Source organism: Cricetulus griseus, chromosome 2 (assembly GCF_003668045.3).
Source record: "Cricetulus griseus strain 17A/GY chromosome 2, alternate assembly CriGri-PICRH-1.0, whole genome shotgun sequence".
Taxonomy (NCBI): domain Eukaryota; kingdom Metazoa; phylum Chordata; class Mammalia; order Rodentia; family Cricetidae; genus Cricetulus; species Cricetulus griseus.
Window position 1 is genome coordinate 32,644,946 of NC_048595.1, and position 18,052 is coordinate 32,662,997.

Below are 18,052 nucleotides of genomic sequence, written 5' to 3' on the forward strand. Positions count from 1 at the left end.
ACAAGAGCTAGTTCCAGGGCAGCCTCCAAAGCCACAGGGAAACCCTGTCTCGAAAAACTAAAAAAAAAAAAAAATCAACTTCTTAAAGTTCCTAAATTCCTTTAGTTGCTAGTGTAGCTCTTCTGAAAAGCCCATCAGTCCATCAAAATAGCTAAATGCTGACTTAACGGGAGGGGGGGGTGTAAAGGGGGAAGGGAGGAGAGGGGGAAAGAGAGTTAGAGAGGAAGGGAGGGGGGGAGAGAGGGAGAGAGAGAGGAAAGGAGAGAGTCCCTAAATATATAAACCCACAGGAAAAACCTAAACAGAAGATTAAATCCTAGCAACAACCCAGATGCCCACTAACTGATGAGTCAATGAATAAAAAGACTATGCGCATCCAGTACTGACAAAAAGAAATGATACATGCTAACAACACCTACAACCTTGAAAACATGCTAAGGGGGAAAAAGACCAAAAAACCCAAAAGACAAAAAAAACCTATAATCATATGATTCCATTCCACTTATACAAAATATCCAAAATTGGACAAAATTTGAATTAGTAATTAGACTCTCAGTTTCTTAGGGCTAACCGGGAGAGGAGACATAAAAGGAGGATAGGGACTGACTGCTATTGAGTATGGAGTGTCTTAGAGGGGGAGAAAAAAGCTCTATAATTAGATTGCAGTGCTGTTTGCACCTGTGAGTACACTAAAACACACTGGATTTTACATTTAAATGGATGAAGTATATGATATGTGAATTGTATTCCAGCTTAGGGGTAAAAGTTCAGCAACCACACACATTTTTATTCTGTCAAGTTCTGCTCTCCCCTATATAGTACCTGCCACAAGATCCAAAGCTAGAACTAAAGAAAGTAAAGCAATGACTCCTCCTAACAATCACTTTCAAATTGATAACCCCTTTATCCATTCAACAGTGTGCTCTGAGGTCTCCACTCTTTCCAAACCATACTCTATTCACTAAACAATGATACACATACAGTCCAATACAAAAACTCATACAAGTAGGAGGTGAGAATTGGGTGTATATGATCAATGTATACATGTATGAAATTGTCAAAGAATAAATTAAAACAATTTTTAAGGTTCATATATCTAAAATAAAAAAAAAGAAGCCACTACTACTTCCTATGGATCAACTATATAGTACATATCCCTCTCCTGAAACAAGACAAGTCCAAGAAGAGACAAACAAGATGATTTGGGGGAGGGATCAACCATTAGCTTCAGCTTTTTAAAACTAAGAGCACAAAGTTTAAGACTGGCCTCTTTTCTTCCCTCTCCTTCAAACCAGCGTCTTAGAGCAGATAGTAAACACAAGGGAGATGACTTCTTGGCCAAACCCAACAGAGTTGTTATAATGTCTTCCAAACCCCAAACCTTACTTCCAGATCACAGGCTCCCCTCTTCAAACCAAATCATAACCAAGCAAAGAGCAGAGGATTCTATTTTTAGGTCTGTCGTTAACTCACTGATAATCCTGAAGCTCCAGTCTTTCTCCTCTGCTCAATAACTTAACCACAACATCCAGACCCTAAAATCAAATCATGTGATCCAACTTAAAAAAGACCTTTTCTTTCTCTAATTTATATATTTATTTTCATGGAAAAGTATGACAAAAGTATATTAAACTAAATCATGTTATTTGTTCTAATCACCTTCATTGACATACATGAAATATTCAAAATCTAAAAAACTATCAACTCCCAATATACTAAGCCCTCCCATTTTATTTACTTTTAAAAGTATTCATTAAACAAAGGTAGAATTAGCTTTCAGAGAGCTGAAGGGTTCCAAGCTTTAAATCTGAGCTCAGCTATATTTAGAAAACGAACATGCCATTTCTCTGGATCCTGTATCTTCATCTGGAGCACTGGATTCATGTGCTTTGCCTAGTGTAATTCAAAGAGTCTATCATATCCTTGAAAAGTAAAATGAACCTATCAGAACTTTCTGAAAATGTCAAGAGGAATAAATGTTGTAATATATATATACTCTAAAGATAGGGAGCTATGATCTCTAATACCAGAATTAATAAAAATAAAAATTACCTCCCTGCTATCTATAATTGGTCCAAAAACCACTGCTGACTTTTTTTTTATTTTAGTTTTTTGAAACAGGGTGCTGCTCTGGAATTTGCTCTGCAGACTAGGCTGGCTTTGAACTAACAGATTGCCTGCCTCTGACTCCCTAGTGCTGGAATTAAAGGTGTGCCCCCCCACTGACCAGCGATCATTTCTAGGGATAGAAATTCTAATATATTAATGTTGTGTGAACCCCAGAGTGTCTGTTAATTAGAAGTTCTATCAGGTGATATACAAGTTAATTCAGGCACAGGGCAAAGTTATCAGAAAGGTTTCACATCATTTTCAATTCTCCTCAAGCAATAGCGGCTGCCTGAGGTCAATTCTAAACAGAACAGCTATGCTGATGAGAAAGCAGTTGACATGCAAACTGTACACCTGTCATCCCTGATTCAAACCACTGAATGGAACAGAGACCCAGATCAGGACTTTCTCTTTAAACTGGCAGAAACTCTGGATTCAGGGAAGGTAGGGACAACGGGCTGGGTGCATCAATTGGGATTCTCTGAATATTCATTATTAGTTTCTAGAATCACACACAAATACAATTTTTCCTCTCAAAGATGTTTGTGAACTTGTCACTAGAGAAAGTCAGTACGATTCAGTGAGAACTGGATGACAGTTCAGAGGAAGAAGACATGCTCGTGCTTAGCATGTATGAGGCTAAGGATCCAATCCCTCAGCACCACAATAACAATAAAACTAAAGTGGTTTTAAAGACAGCCAGTAGATGCATGAGTGACATACCAGAACAAAAAGGCTATAATTTGGATTCATTCAAAAGACAATCAATCCTGAATTTCTAATCAGGACATGAATAAAGGGACATTTTCGGGTGTTTCTAAAATGGCATGATGGCCCAGGCCTGTTATCCTATCACTTGGGAGGTGGAGGCAGGAGGATCAGGTGGTCTCAGGCTCTTTATTGAGTTCAAAGCTATTCTGGACAACATGAAGTCCCACCGAATGAATGAAATGAGGCAGATTCCACTGACAGCATTACCTAGAGGAAAGGTGGGGGACGGGAGGGGGAAGGAAAGTTATTGTAATTAAGTATGACTCCCTGGAGGGCAAAAAAAATCTACCCTGTACTGTTTCACTCTATGCACCTGTCTCTGCCATTAGAATGCTAGCTCCTAGTAGGTTAACACATGTCAAATAACTTCCATCTATCTCAAAATACCTGGCATATATGTTTTTTCATACATAACTTCCCAAAACACTTGAACTGATGAAAAAAGTCAGCTACTTGTTTCGAAAACAATATAAATTTGTATAAGAGACAGATAAAAGAACCAAAGGAGTCAAATCATGACAAAAGTAAAAAGGAGGAAGGTCAGGAATATTAACTCATGCCTACAATGATGGCACTTGATGGCTGAAGCAAGAGGATACTTCAGGCTAGCCTAGGCTACATAGCAAGTTCTAGCTCAGTATCTGTGTTTCTTTTCCTGCAGCTGTGATAATATCCAAACAAAAGCAACTTGAGAGAAAAGTCTTAATTCTGGCCTATGGTTCAAGGTGGGGAAGTCAGGGTGACAAAACCTGAAACAGCTGGTCACTTGGCATCCACAATCAGAAAACAGCATGAATGAGTACTACCTACTTCTTGCTCAGCTCCAGGATCCCAGTGTCACCCCAAGAATAGCATCAAGATAAATCCCCACACAAAGGCATACACAGGCCCATTTCCTTGTCAGCTAATTCTAGACTCTTAGGTTGACAATTATATGTTAAGCATCACAGACTGCCTGGGCTACATATAATGAGAATCCCATCTCAAAAAAACACAGGGGAAGGGAGCTATGGTTTAGATAAAAAAAAAAAAACAAAAAACAAAAACTATTGCAATGTATGGGCTTTGCACCTGGATCTTTATTCAACTAAAAGCCAATTGTAGAAGATATTTTAAAATAAGAATTTGATTATGCACTGTAAATCAAAAGACATCCATGAAATACTGTCAACTTAAATTTGAGGGGAGGACGACCCACATCTAGAGAAATGGCTAAGTAGTTAAAGCAATTCTGTGCAACCTTGAGGACCAGAGTTTGAATCCATAAAATCCACATAAAACTCAGGCAGGCCTAACAGCCACCCATCTATAATTCCAGTACTTAAAGGAAGAGACAGGATTTCCCTCAAGCAAACCTATGGATGGGCAAGCTCTGGGTTCAACTGAAAGACCCTACCTTAGCAAGTAAGGGGAATGATTAAGGAATATTCATTGTTAACCTTGGTGGTCCACGCATACCCAAATACACATATGCATACAACACACACACACACACACACACACACACACACACACACACACACACACACACACACACATACACACACAGGTATCCCACATACATACACACATACATACCATCAACTTTGTTAAATACAATAATGGCATGTATAATAATATATGAGTCTAGCATGATTGCACAAGCCTTTAATCCCAGCAAAGACAGGTGTATCTCCTTAGTTTGAGACCAGCCTGGTCCTCATATCAAGTTCCAGGACAGCCAGGGCTCATAGTAAGACCCTGTTTCAAAAAATATATTAGTAACAAGAAAATAAAAATAAAAAATAACATATCGGCACGAAAGAAAACAAGGCACTTGAGATATATGCAAAAACAAACAAACAAAAAAACCTCAATCTTTAAAACGCCACAAATGAGGATTCATTATATTGTATATACTGGGGTTGGGCAACAGAATGGAGGATTAAACCCAAGGCTCCGATGTTTGATAGGCATTCTTTCACTAAGCTATATCCCTAAGATCTCTTATTTCCTTTTATGTTGAGACAAGGTCTCACTGAATTGCCCAAGCTGGCCTTGAACTCATTCTGTAGCGCAAGCAGGTCTTAAATTTATGTTCTTGTTGCCTTAGCCTCCCAAGCAGCTGTAATTACAGACCCACAGCACCAGGCCCAGCTTATATGTTATATTCTTCTACATATACTCAACACACCAAGTAGACTGAAATCTTTGGGTATTATTTATTCACCTCTAGCATTTGTAAAATTATTTTTCTTTTCTTAAATTTCAGAAAGCAAAGCCAGGCATTGGTGGCGCACACCTTTAGTCCCAGCACTCGGGAGGCAGAGGCAGGTGGATCACTCTGAGTTTGAGGCCAGCCTGGTCTACAGAATGAGTGCCAGGACAGGCTCCAAAGCAATACAGAGAAACCCTGTCTCGGGGGAAAAAAAAAAATCAGAAAGCAAAGAATATTACTTCTGAGAAAATGGCATATATATAATCATAAGAAAATAGGCACTCTGATAGCTCTACTAAAAAGAATTCTCTATGAATTTATTCAAAGAAAGTCTTGTAATCAATATGGGAACTGAATATGAGCCTCAGCTACTAAAAGAAGTAAATTGTCTCAGACTTCATCAGAAAGCTGGTATCTAGACCAAGGAGGTGAAGAGCTCGTAAACTCTTCACTTAGTTCACTCGGGAGTATTCTGTTGTTTTGAGCAGGCAATGTAGGAGCACTTACAAAGCTGAATGCTATTCACAATATGAGGAGCTTAAAAACTAGAAGTACATGGTCTGTGGTGGTGCACAACTTTGATTCCAGCACCAGAGGGAAGGCGGTAGTGAATCTTTATGAGTGTGAGATCAACCTAGTCTACCATCCAAGTTTCAGGGCAGCCAGGGCTGTATAAGAAGACCCTGTCTCCATTTAAAACAAAAAAGAAACCATGTCAAGTGTAGAATCACTGAAGTATCTTGGAGAAGAAAACACTTTCCAGCTTTGCAACTCACTTCTAATATACAGGTTGAGCATATTATTTTCCTGAGGCTTCCTAGCAGTTAATAAGTATTCAAAAAGTGAGAAAAACATTACATTTTTTCTACTCCAAAAGACATCAAAATTTTCAATAACCTTAACTACTTCATGAACATGAAAGGTATTAGCATTTTTCCAAATGTGACAATTTATTGATTTCCCACAACTATTTGCCACACTTCAAGTACTGAGGAAACAACAAACAACTTTTTTTTTTTTTTCTTTTGGGTCTTCCTCCCCACCCCCAGACAGGGTTTCTCTGTGTAACAGCCCTGGCTGTCCTGGAACTCACTCTGTAGACCAGGCTGGTCTCGAACTCAGAGATCTGCCTGCCTCTGCCTCCCAAATGCTGGGATTAAAGGCATTCACCACCATCACCACCACCACCACTCGCACTAACAATGAGCATTTTTAATATCCTAGTATACAGTTTGGGAATCTTCTTTTCCTCTAACTTCTATTATGCCTCACCTCTTAAGTTTCATGTTATTCTTTCAGCCTAAAATGCCCATATCTCATCTCATTTCAAATACTACCTAGTCTGAGAAACTTTCCTCATCAGTAGAAACAAAACCATTCCTTTTCAGTAAACCCATAGGCTCTTTTTTTTTTGGGGGGGGGGGTTGGAGACAGGGTTTCTCTGTGGCTTTAGAGGAGGCTGTCCTGGAACTCACTCTGTAGACCAAGCTGGTCTCAAACTCACAGAGATCCACCTGCCCCTCCCTCCCGAGTGCTGGGATTAAAGGCTGCCCCACCAATGCCTGGCCATCCATAGGCTCTTTATCCACACCTGTCATTGGGAACAGAATTGCCTCTTAACTGCCATTTGACAATGCCATATATACACAGCACCAAAGTATCTGTTGAAATAATAATTTTAACTACTTGTGAAAGAAGGCAGACCATGGGCTCTACTGATCCACAGAGGAAAAAGATTTCATTTTGCTTCAGTTAGAGCCTACATAAAACAAACAGGCTACCTTTTTTTTTTTTTTTTCCTTTTTAAACACGATCTGCACCTCTGCTGGCACTCAACTCACCATGTACAACAAGCTGACCTCAAATCTATAGCAAACCACCTGCCTCTGAGTGCAGAGATTACAGGTATGTAACATGCCATGCGAGTCACCTTTCAACTATCACTGACTACAGGCTTGGGAAGAGAAGCTAAATAAATGGCCATACCTTAAGTGTTTAATAGGAAACTTCACTGGCCTGAATGATTAATTCAATATTCTAGGAACTACAATTTATTTAGCTCATCATATCAGCTAAAAGGTAACTTGATACACGCCATTTAAAGCAATACTAAAATTCTTAAAATTAAGGCGCAACACCAAATGCCTTGTTATATACTACTTTACTGAATATGTAAGAATGCCTACAACATGTTCTGCACAGTAAGTACAGTCATTTGCCATTTAACATCTCTAATATACCTAGTGGTGGGCCCATCAGATTATATCACCAGTAACATCACAAGCATCATAAGCACACTTTGATGGTTCCCAGTGACAAAGTCATCTAACATTTCTCAGAACATGTCCCTGTTCATTAGGTTAACCAAACTATAGAGAGGATTTAAAAAAAAAAAAAAAACAACTCTATCCTTTAAGAGTAAATATAAGGAGCTTTTTTGGGGGGTGGGAGGGTCGCCAGTTTGGTTTTTAAAGCAGATCTTACTACTTATAATCCTGCCACTACTGGAGTAGAATTTCTTTTTTCATTTTTTTTTGGGGGGGGTTGGGTCAAGACAGAGTTTCTCTATGTTGCTCAGGCTACCCTAGAAATAGTTCTATAGAACAGTCTTGCCTCGAGTTTGAGATCCACCTGTCTCTTCTTCCCAAGTGCTGGGATTAAAGGTGTGCTTCCCCCACAGCCCAGCTTAGTAATATTTCTTAATCATGGTATAAACCTGATAACCTTCCATAGAATGCCTAGGTCATCTATTTCAGTAACAAATGTTCCTTAGAGGATCAAGTCTGGTGACACATACCACAACTCAAGCACTGGGAATACTGATGCAGAAGGATTGTGGGTTCAAGGCTAGCCTAGGTTATATACAAAGAAACTTGTCTCACAAACAGGGAAGAAATGTTCCTTAGATGAGGGCATTCTTGGGTTTTTGTTTGTCTTATTTTTACATCTATCATTTGTGGATATGGAGTGTGTGTTTATGGAGGTCAGAAGGCAATTTTCAGGAGTTGGTTTTCTCCTTTCTACCCCTTGGGGTCCTAGGGATCAAACTCAGATTGTCAGACTTGGAGCAAGCAGTATTTACCCACTGAGCCACCTCCCAGGTTCAAGGGCATGCTTTGGATCAATGGTTCTCAGCATTTTATTGCATATAAATAACCATGAGGCCATCAGCTCCTCTTAAAGCCATTCATCCTCACCCCTAAATGCATTAAGTTCTTCAGACAAACACGCTAGACACTGCCTTTCCAGTTAAAAACTAGTCGCCAGGGACTGGAGAGATGACTCAGAGGTTGAGAGCACTGACTGCTCTTCCCGAGGTCCTGAGTTCAATTCCCAGCAACCATATGGTGGCTCACAACCATCCCCTATGAGATCTGGTGTCCTCTTCTGATGTGCAGATAGATATACATGGAAGCAGAATGTTGTATACATAATAAATAAATAAAATTAAAAAAAAAAAAACTGGTCGTCAGAAGCAATTACAGGCACCACTATTATGGGAAGGACACCTCTGTGCCATCGCTCCCAAACTAAGCAACTATGGTCTTGCTGGCTGGAACAATGCTTTTCACTTGTCCGGATATAAACATAACAAATAAATGAGCAATCAAATAAATGAATTAATTCACTGTTCCTAGACTGAAAACAGTACCTTAAATAAACATTATTTTTTGCCAGGCGTTGGTGGCGCATTTGGGAGGCAGAGGCAGGTGGATCTCTGTGAGTTCGAGACCAGCCTGGTCTACAAGAGCTAGTTCCAGGACAGCCTCCAAAGCCACAGAGAAGCCCTGTCTCAAAAAAAAAAAAAAAAAAGAAAAAAAAAAAAGAAAAAATAATAAACATTATTTTTAGTTTGCCTCTGAGGGAAGAAATTAATTTCTTGAAATAAGCAAATTCTAATTCAAAGTAACCTAATATACTCACAACTTGACTCATAACACTATAACCAAGTAATTTATCAAACCAATTTATTTATGTAACTTCTTAGCAAATAATTTGACAGTACCAAATATTTAAACTGCTCTTCAAAAAAATTCAGTTTTCCAATTTGTTATCTGAACCATAAAAATTTTCTGAATGAAACATGCTCACTGTATAGAAAGGTTCATAAAAAGCAAATTTACATTACCCACTGCCATACTCTTCTATTCTGGTTTTTGTTGTTTTGTTTTCTATTCAGTTAAACTTCCTTGTATACTATCAGTCTTCTTACCTACCAGGCAACAGACAATAGGTCTGATGGTGTTTGTTATCCATTTATACATAAGATAAAACACCAATTTCATACCTTACCTGTCTAGCCTGTGTAAAGTGTTACATTCACCAACCCAAGGAAAACAGCAGAAAATACTACTCCCCTCCTACCTCAACAGTATGCCCACCTTCATTCAAAGAATCAACCTACCTTTGACTGCTGTATGTTAACTGTTGTAACTATAACTCATTTCCAAATATTCTAAAGCCAAGGAACAGAAACTGTAAATTATTTTTAATTCAATAATCACCCAAGATCCAGACCATAAACAATAACCTAATTCTATCATACTATAACCTCCTCCCAACCTCACTCTCTGTAAGCATCAAAATGTGAAACCACTACTGAAAGCCAGCAGTCTTACCTACCACTGCATCCTCTCACAAATCTCACAGTAACTATTAGAACTAAGCTCTAAGCTCTATTGATGGTTTCAAAGGTCAGGTCAGGTCTCAACCTGAAGCAAAAGGAGATTCCAATTTCTGGAATATACACTGGCACTAAACTCTTCTAATTAATCAGAAAACTAATCAGAATTTGATCTTATTCCACTAAACCGGACTTTAACTGGCTAGGAAGAATTGAGTTGCCAGCTCTTCACTTTGCACTTCAAGTGAAAATTTTGCAGAAGAGTCAGTTATCTAAGTAGAGTCTCCTTTAGACACAGCCATGAAGGAATGATGGCCAACTCTTCAACTGAGCTCAAGACTGGACTCTCTACATTGGATTTGAAAATAATGAAAAACAGCACAGGGAGTTCATGCTAATTCTAACAATTCTTTTGGACTATATTCTATTATACTTATTTTGCATGTATGTAGGGGAGATTACAGGCAGGCCATGGTGCCTATATGATGGTCAGAGGACAATTTGCAGAAGTCAGTTCACTCCTTCCACAATGTGGGTTCTAGGAATCAAACTCGGGTCATCAAGTTTGGCAGCAAGTACCTTTACAACTAAGCTACCTCACCAGACTTTTTTTTCTTTTAATTTTATTCATGTATGTGTCTGTGTGGGTTTATGGAAATGTGTGTGTACATGAGTTTGTGACTTAAGTTCCAACAGATGCCAGAGAGGGTATTAAATCCCTTGGAGTTGGAGTGAAGGCATTTGCAGGATGTTAGGCTTGTTACATGGGGACTAGAATCCAAACTCCAGTCCTCATTACTGCCCAGCAAGCCCTCCTAATCTCTGAGCTATTTGCCAGCTAAGACTATATTCTAACAGTTCTTCTTATTATACTTCATAAGTCTGAATCTATCATAGTGCTTCACTCATTGAAGATGGAAAATAAAGGCAGTGTAGAGTTAATATAGATCAATCACACCAAAATAAAACCATGTTAGATTTATGGTAAAATTCTTAAAGCAACCAAAGTAGCCTAGAAAGTATTAGAAACTGGGTCTAGAAAGGGTGTCAAGAGTAAAAGTTCCTTTTTTTTGTTTGTTTTTTTGTTTTTGGTTTTTTTTTTTTTAGTTTTTTGGTTTTGTTTTTTGTTTTTGTTTTTGTTTTTTTGGTTTTTGTTTTGGTTTTGAGACAGGGTTTCTCTGTATTGTTTTGGAGGCTGTCGTGGAACTCACTCTGTAGACCAGGCTGGCCTCGAACTCACAGATATCCACTGCCTCTGCCTCCCAAGTGCTGGGACTAAAGGCATGCGCCCGGCAACAGTAAAAGTTCTTATCTTATTGTAGTATTAAAGTTTAGCCCCATTAAGTCATTTGTTTTGACCTGATTGTACAAAAGTATTCATCAGTTTGAAAAACATCGAATTCTCATATATCAAATAGAACAGCAGCCAAAGGTACCTATCAGCAAAAGATTACTTAAGTAGAATGAGGGCCATTGTTATAAATATAAGTACAACATCTGGTTCCTTGCAACAAAGCTATTTCCATATCCAACAGATGGCCCACAGTAATAATGTTTTTGCTGATCTGGTTATAATGAACTCTATTAAATCAAAAATCCTGTACAACAGATGCCTTCCCAATTTCAGTGTAAGTCAATTTCTTTAGCCAAAACACTGTACTTTGGTTCTTTTTTGTACACTAAAATACAGTTATGCCGATTAAGATGGTCAAATTTTGAATGTTGCTATGAAATGCCATTATGATATTTTCCTGAGTTTTGAGAAGAAAGAGGTAGAGTGCCTCCCTCTGGGACTGAGAAGCTAACTGTTCAAAATGGAAACAAAATCTGAGTTAAGAGAAGACTGCAGACAGAGGGACAAATAAGCTTTGGCCCTCAAGCCAAAGTTTCTGAATAGCATCAGTGAGGGAAGCTACAGGACAGAAAACAGCAACAGTGAAGAGCACTCTAAGTATGTAGTTTTTATCTGAGAAGCTGTTAGAACAAACAAAACACACTGCCGTCTAAATGTCTATCTAAAATAAAAACATTAAAAGAAATGTTCATGCAATGTCAAGTCACTTTCACTGCTTCAACTACATTCAAAATCCAATCTTCATATTCTGTTCATGTTCTTCCTTGAAATGTTAATTCATAATCAATAAGCAAAACTGCACAGTGATTAACTCAGAGTTCTGAAGTTAGACTGTGAAGCTTCAAAACTTGGTTCTTTCCATTCCTAGCTATGTGCCCTTAGGCAAGTTATTTCACCTTTCAATGTTCATTTCCTCATCTGTGAAAATCTGAGAAAAAAATATTCCACTTAGGGATTGTTGTAAGGATCATATAATGACTATATTCTCAACATTTCTTTGCTAAAATAAGATCTCAAAATGTTAGTTTAGTTACTACTATCACATTAAAAGTCCTAAGACTCTAAGACAAAGGGCAGAAATATAAAATCACTTGTCTAAACAGCAAACAAGCAACAAAATTCTGCTAAATCTTCACTCTGGGTCTCAAAGAGTCATCATGAAAATTCAGTAATTCCCAGGTTGGATGTAGTGGCTCATACCTATACTATATCCCAACACTAATGAGGGAGAGGCAGAAAATTGCTGCAAGTTCAAGCCCACACAGAAATTTTTTTTTTTTGCAAACGGGGGACCCAAAAAGAAAATTGAAGTGATTTTCCCATGTGATGTAGATTTCCTAGACCCCTTGACTCTCCAGAAATTTACACAGTGATCCTTTAAGTAGCAAGAATAGTAGAAATGGCCAAATAATGACGATGATGATGATAATAATAAAGATGACATCTGATCCAACACTTCAAGTGCAATCCCGGGCAAGTCACCTAACATGACAGTTCATCCTAAAGATGTTTTCCTACACTGCAGGTTTGCTGTGTGATCAAATGAGATAACGTATGAGAAAACACACATACACCATGAAAGCGCTACACATGTTCAAGGACCAACCATGGCATATTCACCTTTAGATCACTGATGCCTACTAGAGCACAGTAGAATTTATAAACTAAAAATTAAGCCATAAGTGGAGCTGACAGAGTGAAGATTAGAGGCCAATGATGAAGGGTTTAAACGAGTTAAGAATGGATAAAAATATACTACATCCATCCTGTAGACTATCTGGCAATAAAAGAAACTGAAATACTAACATACTACATCAACAACCCTTAAAATTAGAAAGAGGTTGGACACAAAAGACTGTCGATGTGAAACAGTGTGACCCTTTGGTGCATGACAGTGCATACCTTTAATCCCTGCACTAGGGAGGTTGAGGCAAGAGGATCTCTGACTTTGAAGCCAGCCTGGCCTACACTGAGGGTTTTAGAACAATCATGACTACATAGAGAAACCCTATGGGGGTGGGAGGTGGGGGAGAAGAAGAGAGAAAGAGGGGAGGGAAAGAAACAACAAACAAAAAAGAAGTAACTACCTTTAGAATACTAGTTTCAACCAGTTGGTGGTGGCGCACATCTTTAATCCCAACACTCGGGAGGCAGAAGCAGGTGGATCTCTGTAAATTCCAGGTCAGCCTACAAAGCTACACAGAGAAACCCTGTCTTGAAAAAACAAAAACAAAAATAATAATACTAGTTTCTTTCCCTTTGTGTGTGTGTGTGTGTGTGTGTGTGTGTTTTGGTTGTTTGTTTTCAAGACAGGGTTTCTCTGTGTAGCCCCGGCTTGTCCTCAAACTTGCTCTGTAGACCAGGCTGTTCTCCAATTCAAAGATCTTCCTGCCTCTGCCTTCCAATGGAGGGATTAAACCACTTTAGAACACTAGTTTCCTTTCTGAAGACAAACTCATTTTTTGACAACCAGTAACTCTGATATGATCAACAATAATACCAGAGGAAACTTTAGTAGAAAATATTAAATATTACCATATCAGCATAAAATCTCTATAGATCCTGTGAAAGCAATTTATCAGTCTGAAATACCTTCAGATAGTGGTGTTTCCACTATCTGAAATACCTTCCTTTCAAAACTCCTTCTGGTCTAGTTCAATCGTCTTTGCATTAAACTTTATGTCAACAATCCTACCTTGTAGAAAAATCTTCCTATTCTTGGCTTCTGTGGCAGAACCTACTTCCTGGTTCGTCTCAGAATGCTTCATTTTCCTATTAGCCTACTGTAAAACCCCAAATTCCTCAGGGTTCCCCCACTGCACTATTTCCCTCCTGACAAATATCAACTCAAGTGCTTTCCTACCACTTACAGGCCCATCACTGCAAATCTGTATCTCACCTGATTGCTCACCATAAATGATGAAGAAATAAAAGTATATGGTTAGGACCCTGCCCTGTGTCACTTCATGATTACAAGACTTAAGATGAAGCCTTAATAAATTAAATATATGTAAAGTGCTTACAATAATTCCAGGAATACTGTAAGCATTCAATAAATATTATTTACTTTCACAACCAGTTCCTTGTATCAGACCATCATCTTATTCCTAAAACTCTCCAAGAACATTCTAGTCAGTTTCCCCATTTCCTACACACTCAGCTGACAGAGAAACCTTCCTTAGATACAATATACATCATTTTACTGTCTTGAGAAAGCACTGATATCCTACCAAACCAAATCCTCTATCCTTGATGATCCTCAACCAATGTACCCTAGCCAATCTTGTAAATACACATATTTATTCACCAATGCAATGCTCTGTGACAGTCAAGCTAATGGATATCCCATGTAACCAGCCACTTTTGCACCTTTACAAGTCCTTTTAATCACCTGAACGAGCCTCTTCACCACTGGAAATTCTTTTTTCACACCACTTACTTGGTTGCATTATTTCAAATGTAAAGGCTATTTAGTCCATATGACCCATGTACAAAGCTGCTTCTCCAAAGTAGGCAACTTCCACTCCTTTTTTCAACACAAGTTGCTTTCAGACACCCATTATTTTAGTTCTTGTGTCACTTTATATATCTTACTTCACAGCATGGTACTTTACACAAGTATACAAATGCTTCTGCCTTACTATAAAAATGTGCCTCAGAATATATCAGAACAACGTTCTATTTCACAGCCCCACCCATAGCATAATGAAAGCAAAATCTGTATTTAAATACCTTTATTCTACATAGAAGGAAAAGGAAGAATACGCTGACATTTTTATTAGATAAAATGGGAAAAGGCAGTATCAAAAGACTACAATGTAGCCAGTTATAGTTGGACACAGGCCTGTAATTCCAGTACTTGGGAGGTGATGGCACATCAAGAGTTCAAGGCCAGCCCTCACCACAATGAGTTAGAAGACAGCTTGGTCTACAAAAGACTGTCTAAAATAAAAAAGGAAAAGCTTCAGTGTGAAAAATAAGAGAAAGTGGAAATTTTCACAAGAGTAACTTCAAAAGTTAAGTTTTATTTTACCCAAACTAATAAACTGAAAGCCAAAATAAACATTCTTGACCTCGTCCACAAAATATCTAATAAAAGCATGAGAAACTCCCCAACAGCACAGAACAAGATTCACCTCAATTCCAAACAAAACAAAACAGGAAAGAGCAACCTCCAAGCTCATCTAAAAACTTAAAAATTAAATCACATCTACAGCCGGGCAGCGGTAGCATACGCCTTTAATCCCAGCACTAGGGAGGCAGAGGCAGGCGGATCTCTGTGAGTTAGAGACCAGCCTGGTCTACAAGAGCTAGTTCCAGGACAGCCTCCAAAAGCCACAGAAAACCCTGTCTCAGAAAAAAAAAAAAAAAAAAAAAATCACATCTACACCCCTTCCTAACATAAAGTTGGGGATCACTTGGCCTGAAAAAAAGAGGGGGAGCAGTTATCGTTCTCTCCATAAATACGTGCCATGGTTTAAAAGGAATAAAAAGCATCTGTCACTACTACTGGAAAGAAAACAATCTGTGATCTCCAAAGAGCAAAACACAGCCAAGATGGGAACCTTAACCTGGGAGAAATATTAAAGGGAAAATAAAACAAAACAAATTTTAAAAAGCCCACGTGCTTCAAAACCAGTGTTAAAAAAAAAAGTCCAACAGTACCTAGTGCACTTTAGAAAAGTGGACTAAAAGAACTTTCATAACAGTCGAACTACCTAGTCCATCTGCCAAAGAAAAGCTATGTATGTAACTAACCACCAATAGAACACGAATGCTTTCTCACTGGGGAACAAAACACAAGAAGAAAGAAAGAAAGAAAGAAAGAAAGAAAGAAAGAAAGAAAGAAAGAAAGAAAGAAAGAAAGACAGACAGACAGACAGAAAGACAGACAGAAAGACAGGCAGTGAAAGGCTAAAAGAAGCCCACCAAACTCGAGCTCCCTGACAAGACTCATTCGGGAATCTAGCAACAATCAGAGCACTGCATCAACACAGACTAGAAAACACTAGGCCACAGACACACCAAACGCAGAAGAAAGGAAAACCGTGCAAATCAACACATCAGTAGCAAGCACTTGCTCTCTGGAGGATTAAGCGGCAGAGAAAAGAACAAGAGCTACTGGGGTTGAAAAGATGTCAATGAACTAAGGTCTGGTATGTCCCCTACTGGTCTCAATTTCGTAAGAGTACAACTCTTGATTCATCCATCAAACAACAGTCATTCTCAGCAAAACAAACTGACCTTAACACCTTCCACGCTGCCCGGAAGAAATCACGGGGGGTGGCGGGTGTAAAGCAGAAGGGAAAAAAAGAAAAAAATCCCCAACATCCCGCTAAGTCCTCCTGACCAACTGCAAAAATGGAGGGGGTGGGAGGGACGGGACACTACCACGTGGGCAGGATGCAACACACGCAGGACAGCAGCAACACGTCCGCATGCGAAGGCTGCCTTTGCCCCAATGCCGGGGAAGGACGCGACGACAGGACAGACTTTGAGAAGGCCGGACCCTCGCCCCGTCCTCCTCACCCCCGCAGGGCACCCCGGACATTGGCCGCTGTCCGGGCAGGAAAATGCCCGGAGCACGAAGGGAGGACGCCGCATCGCGCCGGGAACCGGACGAGCCCGGGCCAGACACGGGTCAGCCAGGGGCGAGGACGCGACTGTCGCGGTCCTCCGCAGCTCGGGCATCCGCGGTTCGGGCCCACCTGGGGGAGGGGCGGGCGCAAGCGGCGTTGGGCTGAGGGGCAGCGGCAGCTGAGGAGCTGCGCCGCGGGAGAAGAAAGGCCGCCTCCCGCCCGGCCCGACCTCGCCGAGCCCGGCGTCCACCCGCGGATCACGGGGAGCGCGCGCGAAGGGGAGCGAGCACCGCTCGCCCAGGGAGGGCAGCCCCCGCCCGCGTCCCAGGAGATGCCCCAGCCCCGCCTCCCCGCCCGCCGCCCCAGCCGGGACGAGACCCTGGCGACGCGTGCTCACCTCAGGCTGCGCAGGCCGGAACGGCCCGGCCGAGCCCCCGGCCGCTGCGTGTGTCTCCGTTCCCCGCGAAAGGTCCCAACGGCGCCCTCGGAGAGCGGCCCAGGCCCGGAGCGGCGCCGAGAGCAGCGGCGGCGGCGGCGGCGGCGGCGGCGGAGCAGCCAACATCCGGGGCCGCGCACCCGGAACTACTTCCCGGCCCGCTCCCTCCCACCCCGCCTCCCGCGACGACGCAGCACTGCCGGCCCGGCGTCCTCCGCTCCACCGCCCGCCCCGTCGCGGCTGCCGCGATGTGCGAGGGATTCCTCCGCCGGGACAAGTAGTGCTCACGGGCTCCCGCCGCTCTCCCTGCTCGGGGCCGGCTGGCACCAGCAGTGGCCAGATGCGGAACGCCTTGCCGTGCTTGTGCCTCCGACCTAAGGACGGCCTCGGCGGCCTCGGGCCCTCTGCCGGGATTCCAACGCCTGAGGAATGCACCTCGTGACCTCCCTGCCTTACAACCTCTGCCACTGCGCTAGTGTCCCGACTAGCACGCAGCTCGCATTTTCCCGGCCGCCACCGGGGCACTTTGGACCTTGCTTGGGGACACGCGTCCTTCGGGACATCAAGAGCCGGGTTCGAGGCCCCTCCCTACCAAGGCATGTCATTTTGTCATTGCCCCGGCCGCGTCATCCTCTGCATCTCAAGTTCTCTAGCCAGGTCGTGGCTTTGCTATCAACAGGTGGAGCTTTTAGAAGGGCCGTTCAGACTTGTGGTAGACTTTGGACTTCCTTCAGTCTCCAGTGATCCTACCTCTGAACTCTTAGCGTTGACAATCTGCCCTGTCATTTTAGACTTAATTGCCCTGGGAGATATTACTTGTTGTTGCAGATGTTGCGTTAAATCAAGTCCTACTCTCCCTACAAGGACAATTGTGAACTCACAGCAGGTGCTCAGCACTCGTCCATTCGATTGTTAGATGGATGTCAGTGAGTTTGGTTGAATGAGAGAATTGGCCCTGACAGCTTTGCTGAGCTAAGACAGC

General features: G+C 41.2%; 1 protein-coding gene across 6 annotated transcripts in view; it reads right to left on the reverse strand.

Annotated features, from left to right (window-relative positions):
- Positions 1–17,168, reverse strand: part of Foxj3 (forkhead box J3) — an 85,878-nt gene extending 68,710 nt beyond the window's left edge. For 5 of the 6 annotated variants that reach the window (XM_035439659.1, XM_027399121.2, XM_027399123.2 and 2 more), the window contains exon 1: positions 17,032–17,168. The gene's annotated coding sequence lies outside the window, so the exon portion shown is untranslated. Of the gene's footprint in view, positions 1–16,299; positions 16,320–17,031 lie in introns of those variants that run through there. The other variant, XM_027399119.2, reaches the window with a different exon arrangement.
- Positions 17,169–18,052: the final 884 nt, after the last annotated feature.